This window comes from Procambarus clarkii, chromosome 77 (genome assembly GCF_040958095.1).
Source record: "Procambarus clarkii isolate CNS0578487 chromosome 77, FALCON_Pclarkii_2.0, whole genome shotgun sequence".
Taxonomy (NCBI): domain Eukaryota; kingdom Metazoa; phylum Arthropoda; class Malacostraca; order Decapoda; family Cambaridae; genus Procambarus; species Procambarus clarkii.
The window spans coordinates 12629948-12652716 of record NC_091226.1 but is presented as its reverse complement, the minus strand read 5'-3'; the positions used below and the strand labels follow the sequence as shown (position 1 = coordinate 12652716).

At 46.5% G+C, this 22769-nt stretch overlaps 2 long non-coding RNA genes across 2 annotated transcripts in view; both read left to right on the top strand.

The window, feature by feature from the left end:
- Window positions 1–9579, top strand: part of LOC138349808 (uncharacterized) — a 91679-nt gene extending 82100 nt beyond the window's left edge. Inside the window, exon 3 of the long non-coding RNA XR_011224921.1 lies at window positions 9130–9579. This is a non-coding gene — a long non-coding RNA (uncharacterized lncRNA). The remainder of the gene's footprint in view (window positions 1–9129) is intronic.
- Window positions 9580–13197: 3618 nt separating this feature from the next.
- LOC138357271 (uncharacterized) overlaps window positions 13198–22769 on the top strand; it is a 263605-nt gene continuing 254033 nt past the window's right edge. The window contains exons 1-2 of the long non-coding RNA XR_011224884.1: window positions 13198–13338; window positions 13909–13998. This is a non-coding gene — a long non-coding RNA (uncharacterized lncRNA). The remainder of the gene's footprint in view (window positions 13339–13908; window positions 13999–22769) is intronic.

Genomic DNA, 22769 nt, shown 5'->3' with positions numbered 1-22769 from the left:
ATTATTGCTGTAGTTTCTCATCCTTAAAATATTATTGCTGTAGTTTCTCATCCTTAAAACATTATTGATGTAGTTTCTCATCCTTAGAACATTATTGCTGTAGTTTCTCATCCTTAAAACATTATTGCTGTATTTTCTCATTCTTAAAATATTATTGCTGTATTTTCTCATTCTTAAAATATTATTGCTGTATTTTCTCATCCTTAAAATATTACTGCTGTATTTTCTCATCCTTAAAATATTATTACTGTAGTTTCTCATCCTTAAAACATTATTACTGTAGTTTCTCATCCTTAAAACATTATTGCTGTAGTTTCTCATCCTTAAAACATTATTGCTGTAGTTTCCTCATCCTTAAAACTTTATTGCTGTAGTTTCTCATCCTTAAAACATTATTGGTGTAGTTTCTCATCCTTAAAATATTATTACTGTAGTTTCTCATCCTTAAAACATTATTACTGTAGTTTCTCATCCTTAAAACATTATTGCTGTAGTTTCCTCATCCTTAAAACTTTATTGCTGTAGTTTCTCATCCTTAAAACATTATTGGTGTAGTTTCTCATCCTTAAAACATTATTGGTGTAGTTTCTCATCCTTAAAACATTATTGCTGTAGTTTCTCATCCTTAAAATATTATTGCTGTAGTTTCTCATCCTTAAAACATTATTGCTGTAGTTTCTCATCCTTAAAACTTATTGATGTAGTTTACACATCCCTAAGAGATTCTCCCAATCGCCTTGAGTTTCATATATGTTTATCTTGTAACCTTTACATCCTAAAACCTCTCGTTATTACCTTCTCTTGAATGTAAGGTTTTCGTTATCATCTGTAAACCCCCTCAAGGCTTTTCGTTATCACCTGTAAACCCCCTCAAGGCTTTTCGTTATCACCTGTAAACCCCCTCAAGGCTTTTCGTTATCACCTGTAAACCCGTCAAGACTTTTCGTTATCTCCTGTAAGCCCCTCAAGACTTTTCGTTATCTCCTGTAAACCCCTCAAGACTTTTCGTTATCTCTTGTAAACCCCTCAAAACTTTTCGTTATCACCTGTAAACCCCTCAAGACTTTTCGTTATCACCTGTAAACCCCTCAAGACTTTTCGTTATCACCTGTAAACCCCTCAAGACTTTTCGTTATCTCTTGTAAACCCCTCAAGGCTTTTCGTTATCACCTGTACTCCCCTCAAGGCTTTTCGTTATCACTCTCACTTCTATGTAACATCTTGTTATCGTCTTCACATCCATGTAAGGTTATCGTTATCGTCTTTGCTGTTGCATCAATAAAACCCACGTCGTCTCCAGGCGCCTTTAACTCCCTGACTTTCCTCCCCCACTTTTTGCCTCGCTCACACGGCCCTACCCACTTTATTCCCGGTCGCAGAGGCACGTAAGGCATCATTTTTCACGGTATTTTCCCTCTCTCGGTCTCGAAGGAAAAAGTAATCAGAAGCTATTGGGCTCGACGCATTTATCTAAACGCCTTTCATTCTAGCTCCGACGGCTTGGGTTCCGACCAGTGATGAACACACAAAAAACTAGATTAGGGATATATTTTTTTGTGTCGTACTATTTCTGGTGGGGATTGGGGGAGTGGATTGGTAGTGAGGGAGGATTGGGAGTGGATTGGTAGTGAGGGAGGATTGGGAGTGGATTGGTAGCGAGGGAGGATTGGGAGTGGATTGGTAGTGAGGGAGGATTGGGAGTGGATTGGTAGCGAGGGAGGATTGGGAGTGGATTGGTAGTGAGGGAGGATTGGGAGTGGATTGGTAGCGAGGGAGGATTGGGAGTGGATTGGTAGTGAGGGAGGATTGGGAGTGGATTGGTAGCGAGGGAGGATTGGGAGTGGATTGGTAGTGAGGGAGGATTGGGAGTGGATTGGTAGCGAGGGAGGATTGGGAGTGGATTGGTAGTGAGGGAGGATTGGGAGTGGATTGGTAACGAGGGAGGATTGGGAGTGGATTGGTAGCGAGGGAGGATTGGGAGTGGATTGGTAGTGAGGGAGGATTGGGAGTGGATTGGTAGCGAGGGAGGATTGGGAGTGGATTGGTAGTGAGGGAGGATTGGGAGTGGATTGGTTGTGTGGGGGAGGATGGGACCTGTGAGAGGGGGGAAAGCGCCAAGCCATTATGATTATATAACACTGGGAAGGGGTCAGAATAAGGATTTAGGATGGGACGGAGGGAAAGGAATGGTAGCCAAGCACTTGTGGACGGTCGGGGATTGAACGCCGATCTGCATGAAGCGAGACCGTTTCTCTACCGTCTAGCCCAAGTGGTTGGGCTGGTAGGGGGGGGGGATGGAGAGTGGATTGGTTGGTAGAATAGGGGAAGATTAATTTAAGTTGCTGGGTGATGGGGCAGTAAACAGGTAATGGAAATGGGATGCTTTATAGGTTGAAATATTTTTATATGCGATTGAATTTCACGTTGTTTCTAAAGTACAATGTTGCCGAGTAATTGGTTAAGAATTTAAATGGCTATCGATAAGGTTGCGTCCTCCAGGGATGTATTGAGCTAGAGAGAGATGACGCAAGCCAAGTGACGCAAACCAGGTGCCAGGTGACGCAAGCCAGGTGACGCAAGCCAGGTGACGCAAGCCAGATGACGCAAGCCAGGTGACGCAAGCCAGGTGACGCAAGCCAGGTGACGCAAGCCACGTGACGCAAGCCAGGTGACGCAAACCAGGTGACGCAAGCCAGGTGACGCAAGCCACGTGACGCAAGCCAGGTGACGCAAACCAGGTGACGCAAGCCAGAGCGTGAAAGTAAGTCAGACACATAACAATCCAGAGAGAAAGCTAGAGACAGAGAAAGATAGAGACAGAGAAAGATAGAGACAGAGAAAGATAGAGACAGAGAAAGATAGAGACAGAGAAAGATAGAGACAGAGAAAGATAGAGACAGAGAAAGATAGAGAAAGAGAAAGATAGAGACAAAGAAAGATAGAGACAGAGAAATACAGAGACAGAGAAAGATAGACACAGAGAAAGATAGAGAAAGATACGGAAAGATAGAGACAGAGAAAGATAGAGACAGAGAAACATTGAGACAGAGAAAGATAGAGACAGAGAAAGATAGACACAGAGGAAGATAGAGACGGAGAAAGATAGACACAGAGAAAGATAGACACAGAGAAAGATAGAGACAGAGAAAGATAGACACAGAGGAAGATAGATACGGAGAAAGATAGAGACAGAGAAAGATAGAGACGGAGAAAAATAGACACAGAGAAAGATAGAGACAGAGAAAGATAGAGACGGAGAAAAATAGACACAGAAAGATAGACAGAAAGCGGAAATAAGCGCGTAGATAACAAACCCTAGAGAGAAAGCCACAGAGAGTAAACAGAAAGAAGGGGACAAGAAATAGACAAAGAAAGCAATAGTATATGTTTATGAGAGAGAGAGAGAGAGAGAGACAGAGACAGACAGATAGACAGAGACAGAGAGCAAACCCGTTTAGGACACAAAATCTCTCATCTTCATCTCCTCATCTCCAGAGCAGATCTCAGCATCCCAAGCCAGCATCATATATATTAAAATCCTGTTGCTTTTTCTCAACTCTGTCATCACCACTTTATATATTTTACTCCCAATTAACGAAGTATATCACATTAGAACAGTATTTATGACCCAAAATAAGGATTATATCAAGACAATCTATACATTACCGTACGCAGCACCGGCTTGGTACCCCATTACTAATGAATGTAAAGAGTTAAACGTGTCTTAACTCTGAGGAATTAATGAGGTTATGTTTTTTGAGTTGTTGCAGTGTGTGAGGTTTATGTAGGGGGGGGAGGGTTGAGGGGGGTGAAAAGGGGGGGGGGGGGTTGTAGGGGTTAAGAAAGGAGGTTCTTGGCATAGTAAGAAGAGGTGTAGCGTGACTGTAAAGGACAAGTATTAATCTCTCCCCTCTACACTCTTCCCGTTTTGGGTGATTCACTCACCCTATTTGTCTTCTCTTTCTCTCTTTGGCTTCTCTTTCCCTTTCTTTTATTTGTCTCCCGTCTCTCTCTCTCTCTCTCTCTCTCTCTCTCTCTCTCTCTCTCTCTCTCTCTCTCTCTCTCTCTCTCTCTCTCTCTCTCAACAGTCATCTCTATTCAATCCACGAGCCTAGGAGATAATCTTCTGTCAGGGAGTCAGGTCTGGTTTAGGTCGAGAGGGTGACAGCGGTTTAATACAGAGGGTGACAGGGGTTTAATACAGAGGGTGACAGGGGTTTAACACAGAGGGTGACAGGGGTTTAATACAGAGGGTGACAGGGGTTTAATACAGAGGGTGACAGGGGTTTAATACAGAGGGTGACAGGGGTTTAATACAGAGGGTGACAGGGGTTTAATACAGAGGGTGACAGGGGTTTAATACAGAGGGTGACAGGGGTTTAATACAGAGGGTGACAGGGGTTTAATACAGAGGGTGACAGGGGTTTAATACAGAGGGTGACAGGGGTTTAATACAGAGGGTGACAGGGGTTTAATACAGAGGGTGACAGGGGTTTAATACAGAGGGTGACAGGGGTTTAATACAGAGGGTGCCAGGGGTTTAATACAGAGGGTGACGGGTTTAATACAGAGGGTGACAGAGGTTTAATACAGAGGGTGACAGGGGTTTAATACAGAGGGGGACAGGGGTTTAACACAGAGGGTGACAGGGGTTTAATACAGAGGGTGACAGAGGTTTAATACAGAGGGTGACAGGGGTTTAATACAGAGGGGGACAGGGGTTTAACACAGAGGGTGACAGGGGTTTAATACAGAGGGTGACAGAGGTTTAATACAGAGGGGTGACAGGGGTTTAATACAGAGGGGGACAGGGGTTTAACACAGAGGGTGACAGGGGTTTAATACAGAGGGTGACAGAGGTTTAATACAGAGGGTGACAGGGGTTTAATACAGAGGGGGACAGGGGTTTAACACAGAGGGTGACAGGGGTTTAATACAGAGGGTGACAGGGGTTTAATACAGAGGGTGACAAGGGTTTAATACAGAGGATGACAGGGGTTTAATACAGAGGATGACAGGGGTTTAATACAGAGGGGTGACAGGGGTTTAATACAGAGGGTGACAGGGGTTTAATACAGAGGGTGACAGAGGTTTAATACAGAGGGGTGACAGGGGTTTAATACAGAGGGTGACAGGGGTTTAATACAGAGGGTGACAGGGGTTTAATACAGAGGGTGACAGGGGTTTAATACAGAGGGTGACAGGGGTTTAATACAGAGGGTGACAGAGGTTTAATACAGAGGGTGACAGGGGTTTAATACAGAGGGTGACAGGGGTTTAATACAGAGGGTGACAGGGGTTTAATACAGAGGGTGACAGGGGTTTAATACAGAGGGTGACAGAGGTTTAATACAGAGGGTGACAGGGGTTTAATACAGAGGGTGACAGAGGTTTAATACAGAGGGGTGACAGGGGTTTAATACAGAGGGGGACAGGGGTTTAACACAGAGGGTGACAGGGGTTTAATACAGAGGGTGACAGAGGTTTAATACAGAGGGTGACAGGGGTTTAATACAGAGGGGGACAGGGGTTTAACACAGAGGGTGACAGGGGTTTAATACAGAGGGTGACAGGGGTTTAATACAGAGGGTGACAAGGGTTTAATACAGAGGATGACAGGGGTTTAATACAGAGGATGACAGGGGTTTAATACAGAGGGGTGACAGGGGTTTAATACAGAGGGTGACAGGGGTTTAATACAGAGGGTGACAGAGGTTTAATACAGAGGGGTGACAGGGGTTTAATACAGAGGGTGACAGGGGTTTAATACAGAGGGTGACAGGGGTTTAATACAGAGGGTGACAGGGGTTTAATACAGAGGGTGACAGGGGTTTAATACAGAGGGTGACAGAGGTTTAATACAGAGGGTGACAGGGGTTTAATACAGAGGGTGACAGGGGTTTAATACAGAGGGTGACAGGGGTTTAATACAGAGGGTGACAGGGGTTTAATACAGAGGGTGACAGAGGTTTAATACAGAGGGTGACAGGGGTTTAATACAGAGGGTGACAGGGGTTTAATACAGAGGGTGACAGGGGTTTAATACAGAGGGTGACAGGGGTTTAATACAGAGGGTGACAGGGGTTTAATACAGAGGGTGACAGGGGTTTAATACAGAGGGTGACAGGGGTTTAATACAGAGGGTGACAGAGGTTTAATACAGAGGGTGACAGGGGTTTAATACAGAGGGTGACAGGGGTTTAATACAGAGGGTGACAGGGGTTTAATACAGAGGGTGACAGGGGTTTAATACAGAGGGGGACAGGGGTTTAATACAGAGGGTGACAGAGGTTTAATACAGAGGGTGACAGGGGTTTAATACAGAGGGTGACAGGGGTTTAATACAGAGGGTGACAGGGGTTTAATACAGAGGGTGACAGGGGTTTAATACAGAGGGGGACAGAGGTTTAATACAGAGGGTGACAGGGGTTTAATACAGAGGGTGACAGGGGTTTAATACAGAGGGTGACAGGGGTTTAATACAGAGGAGGAACAGGGGTTCAAAGAATGGATAAGAATCCCACCTTAACAATGAGTATATATCCTAAATATACTTCTAACTGTGAGTTACTGTGAGTGAAAGATTCACATGTTCTTGAAAAGTTCAGTTTTAGTGATTACCGTGAAAGTATTTATCATTCTGAATAAATTTAAAATAATTTAAACTTAAACTCAATTAAAATATTGTAATTGAAGAGCCCAGCATGGACGAACAAGTAAATTGTTCCATGCTGGTTATGGGTTTGTTCCAGGACAAACAAATACATGTTAAAATTGTACATGTTACATGTTAAAATTGAAAAAAATATAAAGTACTGTATTATCTCTCTCTCTCTCTCTCTCTCTCTCTCTCTCTCTCTCTCTCTCTCTCTCTCTCTCTCTCTCTCTCTCTCTCTCTCTCTCTCTCTCTCTCTCTCTCTCTTGAGTTTGTGCCAACAATATCAAGGGGAGGAATTTATTAAAATATTCTGTGACCGTGAGAATTGTCTGTGATTGGACGGGGTCTAGTCTGTGATTGGACGGGGTCTAGTCCCTGTTTGGACGGGGTCTAGTCCCTGTTTGGACGGAGTCTAGTCCCTGTTTGGACGGGGTCTAGTCTCTGTTTGGACGGGGTCTAGTCTCTGTTTGGACGAAGTCTAGTCCCTGTTTGGACGGGGTCTAGTACTTGTTTGGACAGGATCTAGTCTCTGTTTGGACGGGATCTAGTCCCTGTTTGGATTGGATCTAGTCCCTATTTGGACTGGATCTAGTCTCTGTTTAGACGGGATCTAGTCCCTGTTTGGACGGAATCTAGTCTCTGTTTGGACGGGATCTAGTCTCTGTTTGGACGGGATCTAGTCTCTGTTTGGACGGGATCTAGTCTGTGTTTGGACGGGATCTAGTCTGTGTTTGGACGGGATCTAGTCTGTGTTTGGACGGGATCTAGTCTGTGTTTGGACGGGGTCTAGTCCCTGTTTGGACGGGGTCTAGTCCCTGTTTGGACGGGGTCTAGTCCCTGTTTGGACGGGATCTAGTCTCTGTTTGGACGGGATCTAGTCTCTGTTTGGACGGGATCTAGTCTCTGTTTGGACGGGATCTAGTCTCTGTTTGGACGGGATCTAGTCTCTGTTTGGACGGGATCTAGTCTCTGTTTGGACGGGATCTAGTCTCTGTTTGGACGGGATCTAGTCTCTGTTTGGACGGGATCTAGTCCCTGTTTGGACGGGATCTAGTCTCTGTTTGGACGGGATCTAGTCTCTGTTTGGACGGGATCTAGTCTCTGTTTGGACGGGATCTAGTCTCTGTTTGGACGGGATCTAGTCTCTGTTTGGACGGGATCTAGTCTCTGTTTGGACGGGATCTAGTCTCTGTTTGGACGGGATCTAGTCTCTGTTTGGACGGGATCTAGTCTCTGTTTGGACGGGATCTAGTCTCTGTTTGGACGGGATCTAGTCTCGGTTTGGACGGGATCTAGTCTCGGTTTGGACGGGATCTAGTCTCTGTTTAGACGGGACGATCTTCAACCCAATATTTCCAACCAGATCTAACAAATTGAGTCCAACCACAGATAACTTCACATATCAGAAATTAGAGAAGAAAACCAAGACACAAACACATTGAATGGGTGAACATATGTGAGAGAAACAAATAGAGCAATAAAGATAGAGACAAGCAGAAAGAAAGAGTGTAAATGAATTAACAGTGCAAGTGGTGGAGGGAACAAGGATAATGAGATAAGAGATTAAAGTGGAGGTGGAAGTGAGAGAGAGAGAGAGATTAAAGGGAGATTGTGAGGAGGGGTTTTATGCTACGAGTCTCAGGCTTGGGGAAAGTCTGGCTTGTGAAAGCCTTTCTACCCACTATATTCTACCCACCTCAAGACTCCGCTCCAATATAGAAGCATCAAGAAATATGGACCAATAGGCTTTCTACAATCACTTCTATTCAATACCCATTGTTTCGTGTTCTGTCTTGTGTTGATGAAATTAATACCTTATTAAATACCACCTCACCCCATCCACCTCACTCAAATGTAGATATAAACAAATCGGAGATGTGTAAGTTCTATTCAGTTGTGTATGTTTAAACTAAAGTCTTTGAAAATGTAATAAGTTTTACGAAACGCGCTCAAGTGTCGCGTCAGACTAGAAATAAAAATGAATTTTGGAGAATTGATTTTTGAATTACCACCAACAGTGAAAAGAAATGTACGAAAGATTGAGAAAATTCGTGTTAGAATTATTAATCTTACTTTTTCGGTCATATTTAATAATATATATATATATATATATATATATATATATATATATATATATATATATATATATATATATATATATACATATGGTGTGATGGTGTGTGTGTGTAAGAGTATTTAAATACCGTAGCACTAATATTAAATTTGTCTTATTTCTAATGGAGGAACAAATTACACTACTTACATATAACTTTTCGGTAATATTAAATATTCTTATTGTTTTCAACTATTCTCTAGGAAAGAAATAATTACTAAAATTTTACATAAGTATACAATGGAAATATTTTAAAGGTGATTACTTTAATATTTTTGAGTATTTGTATTATTGAACAGAATTATACTATATATTTTATATTAATATATTTGTCCCATCTCATTATTCTCTGTAATAGTGACCTGCTGCCCTGTGTGATGGTGACCTGCTGCTCTGTGTGATGGTGACCTGCTGCTCTGTGTGATGGTGACCTGCTGCCCTGTGTGATGGTGACCTGCTGCCCTGTGTGATGGTGACCTGCTGCCCTGTGTGATGGTGACCTGCTGCCCTGTGTGATGGTGACCTGTTGCCCTGTGTGATGGTGACCTGCTGCCCTGTGTGATGGTGACCTGCTGCTCTGTGTGATGGTGACCTGCTGCCCTGTGTGATGGTGACCTGTTGCCCTGTGTGATGGTGACCTGTTGCCCTGTGTGATGGTGACCTGTTGCCCTGTGTGATGGTGACCTGCTGCCCTGTGTGATGGTGACCTGCTGCCCTGTGTGGTGGTGACCTGCTGCCCTGTGTGATGGTGACCTGTTGCCCTGTGTGATGGTGACCTGCTGCCCTGTGTGATGGTGACCTGCTGCCCTGTGTGATGGTGACCTGTTGCCCTGTGTGATGGTGACCTGCTGCCCTGTGTGATGGTGACCTGTTGCCCTGTGTGATGGTGAGCTGCTGCCCTGTGTGATGGTGACCTGCTGCCCTGTGTGATGGTGACCTGTTGCCCTGTGTGATGGTGACTTGTCGCCCTGTGTGATGGTGACTTGTTGCCCTGTGTGATGGTGACTTGTTGCCCTGTGTGATGGTGACCTGTTGCCCTGTGTGATGGTGACCTGCTGCCCTGTGTGATGGTGACCTGTTGCCCTGTGTGATGGTGACCTGTTGCCCTGTGTGATGGTGACCTGTTGCCCTGTGTGATGGTGACCTGTTGCTCTGTGTGATGGTGACCTGCTGCCCTGTGTAATGGTGACCTGTTGCCCTGTGTGATGGTGACCTGTTGCCCTGTGTGATGGTGACCTGCTGCTCTGTGTAATGGTGACCTGTTGCCCTGTGTGATGGTGACCTGCTGCCCTGTGTAATGGTGACCTGTTGCCCTGTGTGATGGTGACCTGTTGCCCTGTGTGATGGTGACCTGCTGCCCTGTGTGATGGTGACCTGCTGCCCTGTGTGATGGTGACCTGTTGCTCTGTGTGATGGTGACCTGCTGCCCTGTGTGATGGTGACCTGTTGCCCTGTGTGATGGTGACCTGTTGCCCTGTGTGATGGTTATCTTGAGGTTATCTTGAGATGATTTCGGGGCTTTAGTGTCCCCGCGGCCCGGTCCTCGACCAGGCCTCCACCCCCAGGAAGCAGCCCGTGACAGCTGACTAACACCCAGGTACCTATTTACTGCTAGGTAACAGGGGCATAGGGTGAAAGAAACTTTGGCCATTGTTTCTCGCCGGCGCCTGGGATCGAACCCAGGACCACAGGATCACAAGTCCAGTGTGCTGTCCGCTCGGCCGACCGGCTCCCCTTGGTGACCTGTTGCCCTGTGTGATGGTGACCTGTTGCCCTGTGTGATGGTGACCTGTTGCCCTGTGTGATGGTGACCTGTTGCCCTGTGTGATGGTGACCTGCTGCCCTGTGTGATGGTGACCTGTGTGATGGTGACCTGCTGCCCTGTGTGATGGTGACCTGCTGCTCTGTGTGATGGTGACCTGTTGCCCTGTGTGATGGTGACCTGTTGCCCTGTGTGATGGTGACCTGTTGCCCTGTGTGATGGTGACCTGTTGCCCTGTGTGATGGTGACCTGTTGCTCTGTGTGATGGTGACCTGTTGCCCTGTGTGATGGTGACCTGCTGCCCTGTGTGATGGTGACCTGTTGCCCTGTGTGATGGTGACCTGTTGCTCTGTGTGATGGTGACCTGTTGCCCTGTGTGATGGTGACCTGCTGCCCTGTGTGATGGTGACCTGTTGCTCTGTGTGATGGTGACCTGTTGCCCTGTGTGATGGTGACCTGCTGCCCTGTGTGATGGTGACCTGTTGCCCTGAGTGATGGTGACCTGTGTGATGGTGACCTGCTGCCCTGTGTGATGGTGACCTGCTGCCCTGTGTGATGGTGACCTGTTGCCCTGTGTGATGGTGACCTGTTATCCTGTGTGATGGTGACCTGCTGCCCTGTGTGATGGTGACCTGCTGCCCTGTGTGATGGTGACCTGCTGCCCTGTGTGATGGTGACCTGCTGCCCTGTGTGATGGTGACCTGTTGCCCTGTGTGGTGGTGACCTGTTGCCCTGTGTGGTGGTGACCTGTTGCCCTGTGTGATGGTGACCTGTTGCCCTGTGTGATGGTGACCTGCTGCCCTGTGTGGTGGTGACCTGCTGCCCTGTGTGGTGGTGACCTGCCCTGTGTGATGGTGACCTGTTGCTCTGTGTGATGGTGACCTGTTGCCCTGTGTGATGGTGACCTGCTGCCCTGTGTGATGGTGACCTGCTGCCCTGTGTGATGGTGACCTGCTGCCCTGTGTGATGGTGACCTGCTGCCCTGTGTGGTGGTGACCTGTTGCCCTGTGTGATGGTGACCTGTTATCCTGTGTGATGGTGACCTGCTGCCCTGTGTGATGGTGACCTGCTGCCCTGTGTGATGGTGACCTGTTGCCCTGTGTGATGGTGACCTGTTATCCTGTGTGATGGTGACCTGCTGCCCTGTGTGATGGTGACCTGTTGCCCTGTGTGATGGTGACCTGCTGCCCTGTGTGATGGTGACCTGCTGCCCTGTGTGATGGTGACCTGTTGCCCTGTGTGATGGTGACCTGTTGCCCTGTATGATGGTGACCTGCTGCCCTGTGTGATGGTGACCTGCCACACTGTGTGGTGGACTCCTGCCACACTGTGTGGTGGACCCCTGCCACACTGTGTGATGGACCCCTGCCACACTGTGTGGTGGACCCCTGCCACACTGTGGTGGACCCCTGCCACCCCCTGTGGTGGACCCCTGCCACACTGTGTGGTGGACCCCTGCCACCCCCTGTGGTGGACCCCTGCCACACTGTGTGGTGGACCCCTGCCACCCCCTGTGGTGGACCCCTGCCACACTGTGTGGTGGACCCCTGCCACACTGTGTGGTGGACCCCTGCCACACTGTGTGGTGGACCCCTGCCACACTGTGTGGTGGACCCCTGCCACACTGTGTGGTGGACCCCTGCCACACTGTGTGGTGGACCCCTGCCACACTGTGTGGTGGACCCCTGCCACACTGTGTGGTGGACCCCTGCCACACTGTGTGGTGGACCCCTGCCACACTGTGTGGTGGACCCCTGCCACACTGTGTGGTGGACCCCTGCCGCCCTGTGTGGTGGACCCCTGCAACACTGTGTGGTGGACCCCTGCAACACTGTGTGGTGGACCCCTGCCACCCTGTGTGGTGGACCCCTGCCACACTGTGTGGTGGACCCCTGCCACCCTGTGTGGTGGACCCCTGCCACCCTGTGTGGTGGACCCCTGCCACCCTGTGTGGTGGACCCCTGCCACCCTGTGTGGTGGACCCCTGCCACCCTGTGTGGTGGACCCCTGCCACTACCCCTGGTAATGTATTATATAAAATTAGCTAATGCTAATTTGTTCGGACAATACAAGATGTATATTTATTGATTTATTACTCTAAATGAGTCTAAAATATAATATATAAAATAACAAATTATTAACAAAATCTGGACCGCAGTTGACGGCATCATTCAGAGTTCAGTTTCAAGTTATCAAAATTCCTCGAACAATTGCTTAGGCTACTTTCACTTAGCAAATATATCCTAATACAATCTTTAATATCTACTGTACATATTAGTTTATAATAATTGGTAAATCAACTGAAAAAATAATTGTAATTTATTCGCATGAAAGATAATAATTATTTTTCTGGAGGCTCGCTGCTACGAGCATCAGCATGATGACACCAACTGTGCAATTCATTTAAAATTATCTATTTATTAGTTTTCACAAATTTAATGAGAATTGTGTTGGGGAATTAGGTTTTATACCTCAAAATTCCTGCCATCTAGTTAACTCTGTTCTAAAATATATTATGATTTAATACAAAAATCTAATGGGAGAGACAACGAGACAAGACGTTATTGTCGCTGTGGAATTGCTTCTTTTCTGACCACTAACGAGGCTTCGAGGTTCCTTATGGCGGTAGTTTTAAGGTCTCGAGTCTTTAGTCTTTTCTGAATCACTGTCTTCATTACCTCTCGTGTCGTGGTCAGGCGAGGACCTGCGTGAGTGAACGGTTGATAAAAAAATTACTGAAATACGTGCGTAGTAAAGAGTGTATAACCTTTATATTGTCCCTGCTTAGTGGAAATACAGTGACAAGTAAGTTTGTAAGTTGTAATGTTAGTTTTGTTGTCAGGAATGTGATATGTTCTTGTTTAGTGAGGGAAGGAGGCGAATTGCTCGTTAATCACACATTTAATTCTTGACACTGGCATTCATACCTATTCATGCACACGGTCCTTCACACTCATACACATGTATAAACTTGTATTAGTTATGTAGCACCAATGCCAGGCATCAGTAAACAACTGCTTAATGCGAACATTAATTAATGCGAAACAACATTAATGTTTGTACTGTGATAAAATACTGAATGAAATCACAGTAACGTGATAATTATGAACAAAATGTTTGGAGTAAGACGGTGGGTTTGAACTAGCGTTTGAGGGACGTCATATATTAGATGTACGTTGTTATTGTCATATATAACGTATTATTAAATAATTGCAACATCTTTACATATGCCTAATATGCTTCTTTTTATAACAAAACTTTATTTATTCCATAATAGTTTCATGAGCCGAAATTCGGAGACGTATTTACAGCTATTATTAAAAAGTTAAAATGTACTATTGTATTCAGTTAGTATTGTATTGTCTTGTATTACAGGAAAATTGGTGCTCGGTCACAGCCTCCAGCAGGCAGGATAGTCACGAATTCAACGAGATTCATCCAGGTGTTATCTTTCATCATGTTAAGGTGAGAAACTTGCCCCAATACGCGACTCCTTAATTACGTAACACATTGCGCATCTTGAGCAGTTGCCCTCTGAGCTGCACTTCTCGGTCGGTCTTGTGACTTAAGGAGTGAGGGCCCCCTGGTCTCGATTTAGGAGGGGCCCGGTTTGACCCTCTTAGTGGCCCGCTGATCTCGACAAGAATTCCTTTAATTCAATATCAGTGGGAATATTGTTATTGATAAAGGCTGTAGATCAGTGGCTTGTTTCTTAATTAATTATATATATTGAGCCCCCTACATATATATATGTATGACAATGTCAGACCACGGAGGAAAAATGAAACAGGAAATTTCCTTAAGTACTTTCGTATATTAAATACATCTTCAGAAGGTATATACATACGAAATATACGAAAGTACTTAAGGAAATTTCCTGTTTCATTTTTCCTCCGTGGTCTGACATTGTCACATTCTTAATCACGTGTTTATTTTCGTGATATACACACATATATATGTATATATATACATATATGAACTTATATATATTGAACACCCCTTTGTTTACTTCCTCTGGCGTCACTTATTTCAGGGATCTTTATATTTAGGTTAGTGGTTTGTGATTGATTGTTTTAGGTGATTTTTTGTTTTAGGTGATTTTTTGTTTGTTTGGCGTTTTGGAATATTTTTGTTGGGTGTTTTTAATTTTTTGTTGAGCATTACGAATTTTTTGGTGGAGTTTTTAATTTTTTTTATTGGCGGATTTGTATTTTTGTTTGACGGATTTATATATATATTTTTTGGTGGATTTGGATTTTGTTTTTGTTGGCGGATTTGATTTTTTTTTGTTGGCTGATTATGCGTTAATTCGATTTTCACCAAAAAAAAAATCCAAATACGCCAACAAAAAATTCCAAATCCGCCAACAAAAACTTGTTTTTACAGCACTTATTAAATACAGTTAAAATGTTACATTACTCATTACTATCTTGTATTACAGGTAAGTTGGTGGTCGGTCAGAGTCTCCAGCAGGCAGGATAGTGACCAGTTGCCAGCGATTCATCCGTCTATTATCTTCCATCATGTTAAGGTGGTAAACTTTCCCAATACTTGACTCCTTAATTATGTAACACATTGCGCTTCTTGAGTCGGAGGGGGACTATCTAATTGCTTAGTACATCAATGTTTGTACTATAGAAAGTACTATCTGAACAGGAGGATGTTTAAAGTGAGCCTTAGGAGTGAGGGCCCTGGACCCTGATTCACGAAGCAGTTACGCAAGCACTTACAAACCTGTACAACTTTAATCAATCTTTGGCGGCTTTTTTTACAATTATTCAGCCCGTCCTCCAAACAAAGTTCCAAAAGTGACTCCATGCACCCGCCAAGCCCCCCGTTTATGAACGAAAAGCGGTTTACACACGACTCACAACTGCTGACGTTCGAACATATCCGGAACAAGTGCTTCACTGACGAATTTTGTTCGAATCACAACGCTATAAATGCTTCACCCACGTACTACAAATACAAATAATCGCCAACAGAACCTAAGCATATAACCTATCCTCTGCCTATAAATACACAATATGCTAATATATTATTATATTAATTTATACATGAGAAAATTCCCGTTTTGAATGAACAGCATGTTAAAATTTATGAATGCGTTTGTAGGGTTGACCGCTGAATGTAATAGACTTGAGTCGAAGACGGGTTGAATTATTAAACACTTAAAGAGCTGCGAAGCACCAGGAGACTGTTTACAACAATAACAACAGTTGTTTGGGAAGTTTTCATGCTTGTAAACTGTTTAAACTAATAAATGTAACCAAAGCCGTCAAAGATTGAGGAAAGATGTACACGTTTGTAAGTGCTTGAGTAACTGCTTCGTGAATCTGGTCTTGGCGGTTTGGGAGGGCCCAATTGACCCCTTGGGTGTCCCGCTGATCTTAGCAAGAATTCTTTTAATTCATTATTAGTGGAAATACTGTTATTGATAACATCTGTAGATCAGTGGTTTCTTTTTTCATTATTTATATATGGTGAAGCCCACAAGCCGCTGTTAAAGTATCGTGTAATTCACCCTTTTGCAAGGAAGAGTTAAGAATATAGCCAGGGGGTCCATACAATGCTACACGAGGAGGAATAATCAGGAACAGTGGCGGCATTCATCATATTCTGCTCCTCTAATTATTTGTGTACTCTCTCTGGCGTTACTTATTGCTGGGTTCTTTGTCCCGTATTTCCCCATCACCCCCATCCCCCCCCTGTCTCCCCCATCCCCCCCCTGTCTCCACCATCCCCCCCGTCTCCACCATCCCCCCCCGTCTCCACCATCCCCCCCGTCTCCCCCCATCCCCCCCGTCTCCCCCCATCCCCCCCGTCTCCCCCATCCCCCCTGTCTCCCCCATCCCCCCCTGTCTCCCCCATCCCCCCCTGTCTCCCCCATCCCCCCCCCCGTCTCCCCCATCCTCCAACGTCTCCCCCATCCTCCCCCGTCTCCCCCATCCTCCAACGTCTCCCCCTTCCCCCCCCGTCTCCCCCATCCTCCAACGTCTCCCCCATCCCCCCCCGTCTGCCCCATCCCCCCCCCGTCTGCCCCATCCCCCCCCGTCTGCCCCATCCCCCCCGTCTGCCCCATCCACCCCCCCGTCTGCCCCATCCCCACCCCGTCTCCCCCATCCCCCCCGTCTGCCCCATCCCCCCCCCCGTCTGCCCCACCCCCCCCCCGTCTGCCCCATCCCCCCCCGTCTGCCCCATCCCCCCCGTCTCCCCCATCCCCCCCCCGTCTCCCCCATCCCCCCCCCGTCTCCCCCATCCTCCAACGTCTCCCCCATCCCCCCCGTCTCCCCCATCCCCCCGTCTCCCCCATCCCCCCCCGTCTCCCCCATCCCCCCCGTCTCCCCCATCCCCCCCGTCTCCCCCATCCCCCCCGTCTCCCCCATCCCCCCCGTCTCCCCCTTCCCCCCCCGTCTCCCCCATCCTCCAACGTCTCCCCCATCCCCCCCCGTCTGCCCCATCCCCCCCCGTCTGCCCCATCCCCCCCCGTCTGCCCCATCCCCCCCGTCTGCCCCATCCACCCCCCCGTCTGCCCCATCCCCACCCCGTCTCCCCCATCCCCCCCGTCTGCCCCATCCCCCCCCCCGTCTGCCCCATCCCCCCCCCGTCTGCCCCATCCCCCCCCGTCTGCCCCATCCCCCCCGTCTCCCCCATCCCCCCCCCGTCTCCCCCATCCCCCCCCCCGTCTCCCCCATCCTCCAACGTCTCCCCCATCCCCCCCGTCTCCCCCATCCCCCCGTCTCCCCCATCCCCCCCCGTCTCCCCCATCCCCCCCGTCTCCCCCATCCCCCCCGTCTCCCCCATCCCCCCCGTCTCCCCCATCCCCCCCGTCTCCCCCATCCCCCCCCCGTCTCCCCCATCCTCCAACGTCTCCCCCATCCCCCCCCGTCTCCCCCATCCCCCCCCGTCTCCCCCATCCCCCCCCGTCTCCCCCATCCCCCCCCGTCTCCCCCATCCCCCCCCGTCTCCCCCATCCCCCCCCGTCTCCCCCATCCCCCCCGTCTCCCCCATCCCCCCCATCCTCCCCCGTCTCCCCCATCCCCCCCCGTCTCCCCCATCCCCCCCCGTCTGCCCCATCCCCCCCCCGTCTCCCTCATCCCCCCCCGTATCCCCCATCCCCCCCCCCGTCTCCCCCATCCCCCCCCCGTCTCCCCCATCCCCCCCCCGTCTCCCCATCCCCCCCCCGTCTCCCCATCCCCCCCCCCCGTCTCCCCATCCCCCCCCCCCCGTCTCCCCATCCCCCCCCCGTCTGCCCCATCCCCCCCCCGTCTGCCCCATCTCCCCCCGTCTGCCCCATCTCCCCTATCCACCCCCCGTGTCTCCCCTATCCCCCCCCCGTGTCTCCCCTATCCACCCCCCCGTCTCCTCCATCCCCCCCTTCGTCTGTCCCCCCCCCTGCAGTCCCCATCCCCATGACCATCGCAGTGTGGGGGGGGGGGTAGGCCCGACTCCCCCTCTTGTATTATATATATATATATATATATATATATATATATATATATATATATATATATATGACAATGTCAGACCACGGAGGAAAAATGAAACAGGAATTTCCTTAAGTACTTTCGTATATTAAATACATCTTCAGAAGGTCCTTCTGAAGATGTATTTAATATACGAAAGTACTTAAGGAAATTCCTGTTTCATTTTTCCTCCGTGGTCTGACATTGTCACATTCTTAATCACGTGTTTATTTTCGTGATATACACACACATATATATATATATATATATATATATATATATATATATATATATATATATATATATATAATATATATATATATATATATATATATATATATATATATATATACTATTATTATTTTCTATTATATACTATTATTTTCTATTACATGGGTTCAGTTCCTGAACCCATTATGTGCCTCTGTAACCCTTTCCACCACCGCCCACGGGATGGGTATAAGGTGCATAATAAAGAATCAATTCTAATACGAACATGTTCCACAACGTAGATGGGCTCGTCTCTCAGTACACAATGTTTTTTATCTGTGATGAGCTCATTTTATATTATTTTCTTTTTAGCTATCTATTCTAAGAACACCAAATTTCTATGATTGCTTTCCAACTTTACAGTCCATTTCTCATTCAATTAATCATCTCCCCATGCACCAATTACTTTGATGTTGATACTCAAAATTTTGTATATAATTTTTTTCAGGTTACGGTAAACTGTAGGACTTTCCTCTAAGGCCAAAAAGGCTCACTCGTTGCAAAAGTTTATACATGTGAAATTGGCAGTATTTTATCAGTTTATTTTAATTTTATTAACGTCTTTGGCAGGTACGTCCTCCCTACAGCTCATCGTGGGACATTTGGCACTCCGGATGATAAGGTGCGTTCATTATCTGTTATGTAGGGAGCCGGTCGGCCGAGTGGACAGCACGCTGGACTTGTGATCCTGTGGTCCTGGGTTCGATCCCAGGCGCCGGCGAGAAACAATGGGCAGAGTTTCTTTCACCCTATGCCCCTGTTACCTAGCAGTAAAATAGGTACCTGGGTGTTAGCTGTCACGGGCTACTTCCTGGGGGTGGAGGCCTGGTCGAGGACCGGGCCTCGGGGACACTGCAAATCCCCGAAATCATCTCAAGATAACCTCAAGATATGTTGCGATGCCATTTTAATATCGACCCTCAACATTCTTTATAAAACATGTAAGACAGCCCGAAGTAACTTTTCGTTCAAATATGACAGGACGTATTTTCTGTGCCATTTTGGCATTTGTGAATTTCTGGGGTGTAGCCTAGCTGTGTGATTCTGAACATAGGGATGGGTAGCGTCGTTGGATTAAGCAAGAATTTTGGGCTCGCCAGATTAGAGCCAGGCAGATGTATGCGTAACACCTGATTGGCCAAGTTTCATACCTGCCATCTAATTAGGGTTACCTGAGGTCACGTGACTCCTGAGGGGGATGCCGTGAAGCAGTTAATTGGGCCCGAGGCCTCGTTACAACCATTGAGCTGGAAAAGATAAAACATGCTTCAATAATTAGCAGATTTTTTATAACCCCAGTGAAGCCAGACCTTAGAAGAGCCGAGAGAGAGCTCGTTTGTATCGAAACGTGTGAGATTGTAACTTCGAGTAAACCAGTTTACCATTTCCCAAAAGTTAGTGAGGAGGGATGAATCGCTGCTTGATGAATCCGGACACAATTCGCGCAATGCTAGTGGCGTGGGACTGCTGTTTCTCCAAATCCAAGCTGTAAAGAACTCCAGGGAAGAAGGGTGAGGAATTGCCCATACTCTCTAGCAAACCTGTGGAGCCTCAACTAACACATAACGACCAGTCCCGGGCAAGTGGGTTGGTTATTCAGAAGGTAACGAGTGCAGTGCTGTGCCATAGACACTAAAGTTCTGTTACTCCAGTGGCATAGCGATTGCAGCATATAAGTGTAGCAGCCAATGAATTGGACCAATGCAATACTCCACTTAGAGAAGCATTGAAGCGATAACCCTGATAATAGTCACGATTACCCTACAGTGATAGTTGGTGACTTTTTTCGGCAAAAAGCTCTTTAATGGTTGCCTTAAACCAGTGTTGGACTACCAACTTTGGTATAATAATTGCAATGTTTACCTTTATGTCTGGTAACCCTAAAATTTAGCCACGTTTATGGACCAATGCGACGGTCAGAGTGGAAACAGAAGATTGAATTGTTAAGAGGTTATAGTATTATGGAAATTTTAGGAAGACCAAGTGAGAAATTCAACAATATTATGAATGGCGCCACAGAGCGCGCCGTGTTCGTGAGCAAAGGACACATTGGATGGTTATCATTGGGACGTCTATTTAAAAATGGCACAGGTAGTGCCAGAGGGGCACAGGTAGTGCCAAGGGGCACAGGTAGTGCCAAGGGGCACAGGTAGTGCCAAGGGGCACAGATACCCTTCTCTTGCTTCCCCGTAAGTTCGGTCAGGTGAGAGTTCATTGCGTGGGCACGACATACTTTCACGAGATAAACTTTTAATATTGGCACACTTTGGACTATGGTTGTCTAAATAAATAATGAAACGTTTTTACACGTTTTGATTAAAATGTTTTCGTCGCAGCACCTACTTTCCGGAAAGCCCTTTTCCTGTCTAGTAAACAAAACAAAACAAAAAAAATACAGAAAATAACGTCAAAGATAACAGGAAATAGCCATTAACTGTTAACCAACATGCATATGTCAACCTAGCCTCGGTCTCCATTGACTAAGATATACAAATATGGATTTTATATATATATAATATGAACACATAGTTTCATCCTAAAAGTCACAAAGACACCAGTGGGCAGTGCCATCCACAGAGAGGCACCTTAGAAAGTATACCCAGCCCATTGGAAAGGTAGACCAATTAGCTTCTTTTGTGTTGGGTAGCCCTGTGTGTACCTGAAGGAGTCAATTTTCGACCTCTGTTGGAGGTGAATTTATTAAAGCTTTGGAGTGTCTCAAGCAATAGGTTGATCAGTGAATTTTTCCTAGCTATGCGGACGGCAACATTGAATGTGGGGGAGGAAATGGAGGCAGTACTCGGAACAAGAGGAGCGACGACACACAGATAGGCAGCAAGTTCATCATAAAACTGCTTTCGTGGCTACACAGTCCTACAATTAGCAAGACGCCAAATGTACAAAGAAATCATATCACCGTGATGTATCAATGAGCATATCAGTAGGAGCCATGTGGAGGATTCGAACCTATGTGCTGGAAACTCGCAGGCGACACCAGACCACTAGGTTGAGGTCAACATTGTGAAGCTTGAGAGGACAGCACTAGTGTCAAGACACTGCAAATATAGACGAAGTGTCACGATAACGTGGCTGAAGAAATGTTGACCAAACCACACACTAGAAGATAAGGAGGCCACGACGTTTCGGTCCGTCTTGGACCATTATCAGGTCGAAACATCGTCGTCTCTAAATCTTTTAGTGATGCCCAACAGACCACTGGAACATTATGTAACACAGTGCATAGTTACAAACCCAATAAAATTTCAACTTAGATTCAACAGAGCAGTTGTTATTGTTGTTAAACACATGGGGCATAATCTTACTGAAGCGAATATAGTCATAAATACTCATAATCCTCCTAAGTAAAACAGAAACAAGAAACCAGTAACAATTCGTAGGCCAGCCATAGGCTTAGAGCCAGCGCAGGAATATCCACGCAAAACAAATCTTCTAGTGTTTGTGGTTTGGTCAACACATTGCAAATCTTTCAAAAGTTTATGATAATGCAGATACACGACTTCACTACAGCTCTTGGGGTAGTAACAGTAATGGTAAAGTAGCAGCCAGAATTGAAACTTTCCATTAGTCAACCTGAAAGTAGAAATTATAGTGACGCCACCAAATGTAAAGATTGTTATATGCTTAGAAACGGTAAAAGTCCTGCAAGAGTAATTGAACAAATTGAGTCCTGCAAAAGTGATTGATAAAATTGGACTCCTCTGAAAGATTCAGACGAGAATTACAATTGGGTTGAATCCCTCGCAAAATTTAATAATAGAGAGAAACTGAATCTGCAATGTTGAACGATACCTTAAAGATTATTAAAGCAGCAACACACGCAGTTTTAGGGACTGTAATAACACAGGTCCAAGAACCATTAAGTCTTGGAAATTGATAACTATACCGAAACAAAGCAGCGCTCCGGAACCTATACATAAATTTAAATGCAAACAAATAAAGCACTGACAAACACATATTGGAAGGCGGAAGAGATGCGGATTGTACAGCCAACCACGAGTCCTACCAGTCCTCAATAACCAAATTTTGGAGACCAACTTCACGCATTAGGGAGCCGGTCGGCCGAGCGGACAGCACGCTGGACTTGTGATCCTGTGGTCCTGGGTTCGATCCCAGGCGCCGGCGAGAAACAATGGGCAGAGTTTCTTTCACCCTATGCCCCTGTTACCTAGCAGTTAAATAGGTACCTTGGTGTTAGTCAGCTGTCACGGGCTGCTTCCTGGGGGTGGAGGCCTGGTCGAGGACCGGGCCGCGGGGACACTAAAAAGCCCCGAAATCATCTCAAGATAACCTCAAGATAGATGGCGCACACGCTGCTCAAGCGCTCCACAAGAAATAATAAATGTACAAAAAGCTCAAGCTATTCATACAGACCAGAATGATGTGCCATCTTTTGGACTATGCGCAAAATTGAAACTGGATCCCGTTGAAGACAACTTCCAGATTACTGGATCCCGTTGAAGACAACTTCCAGATTACTGG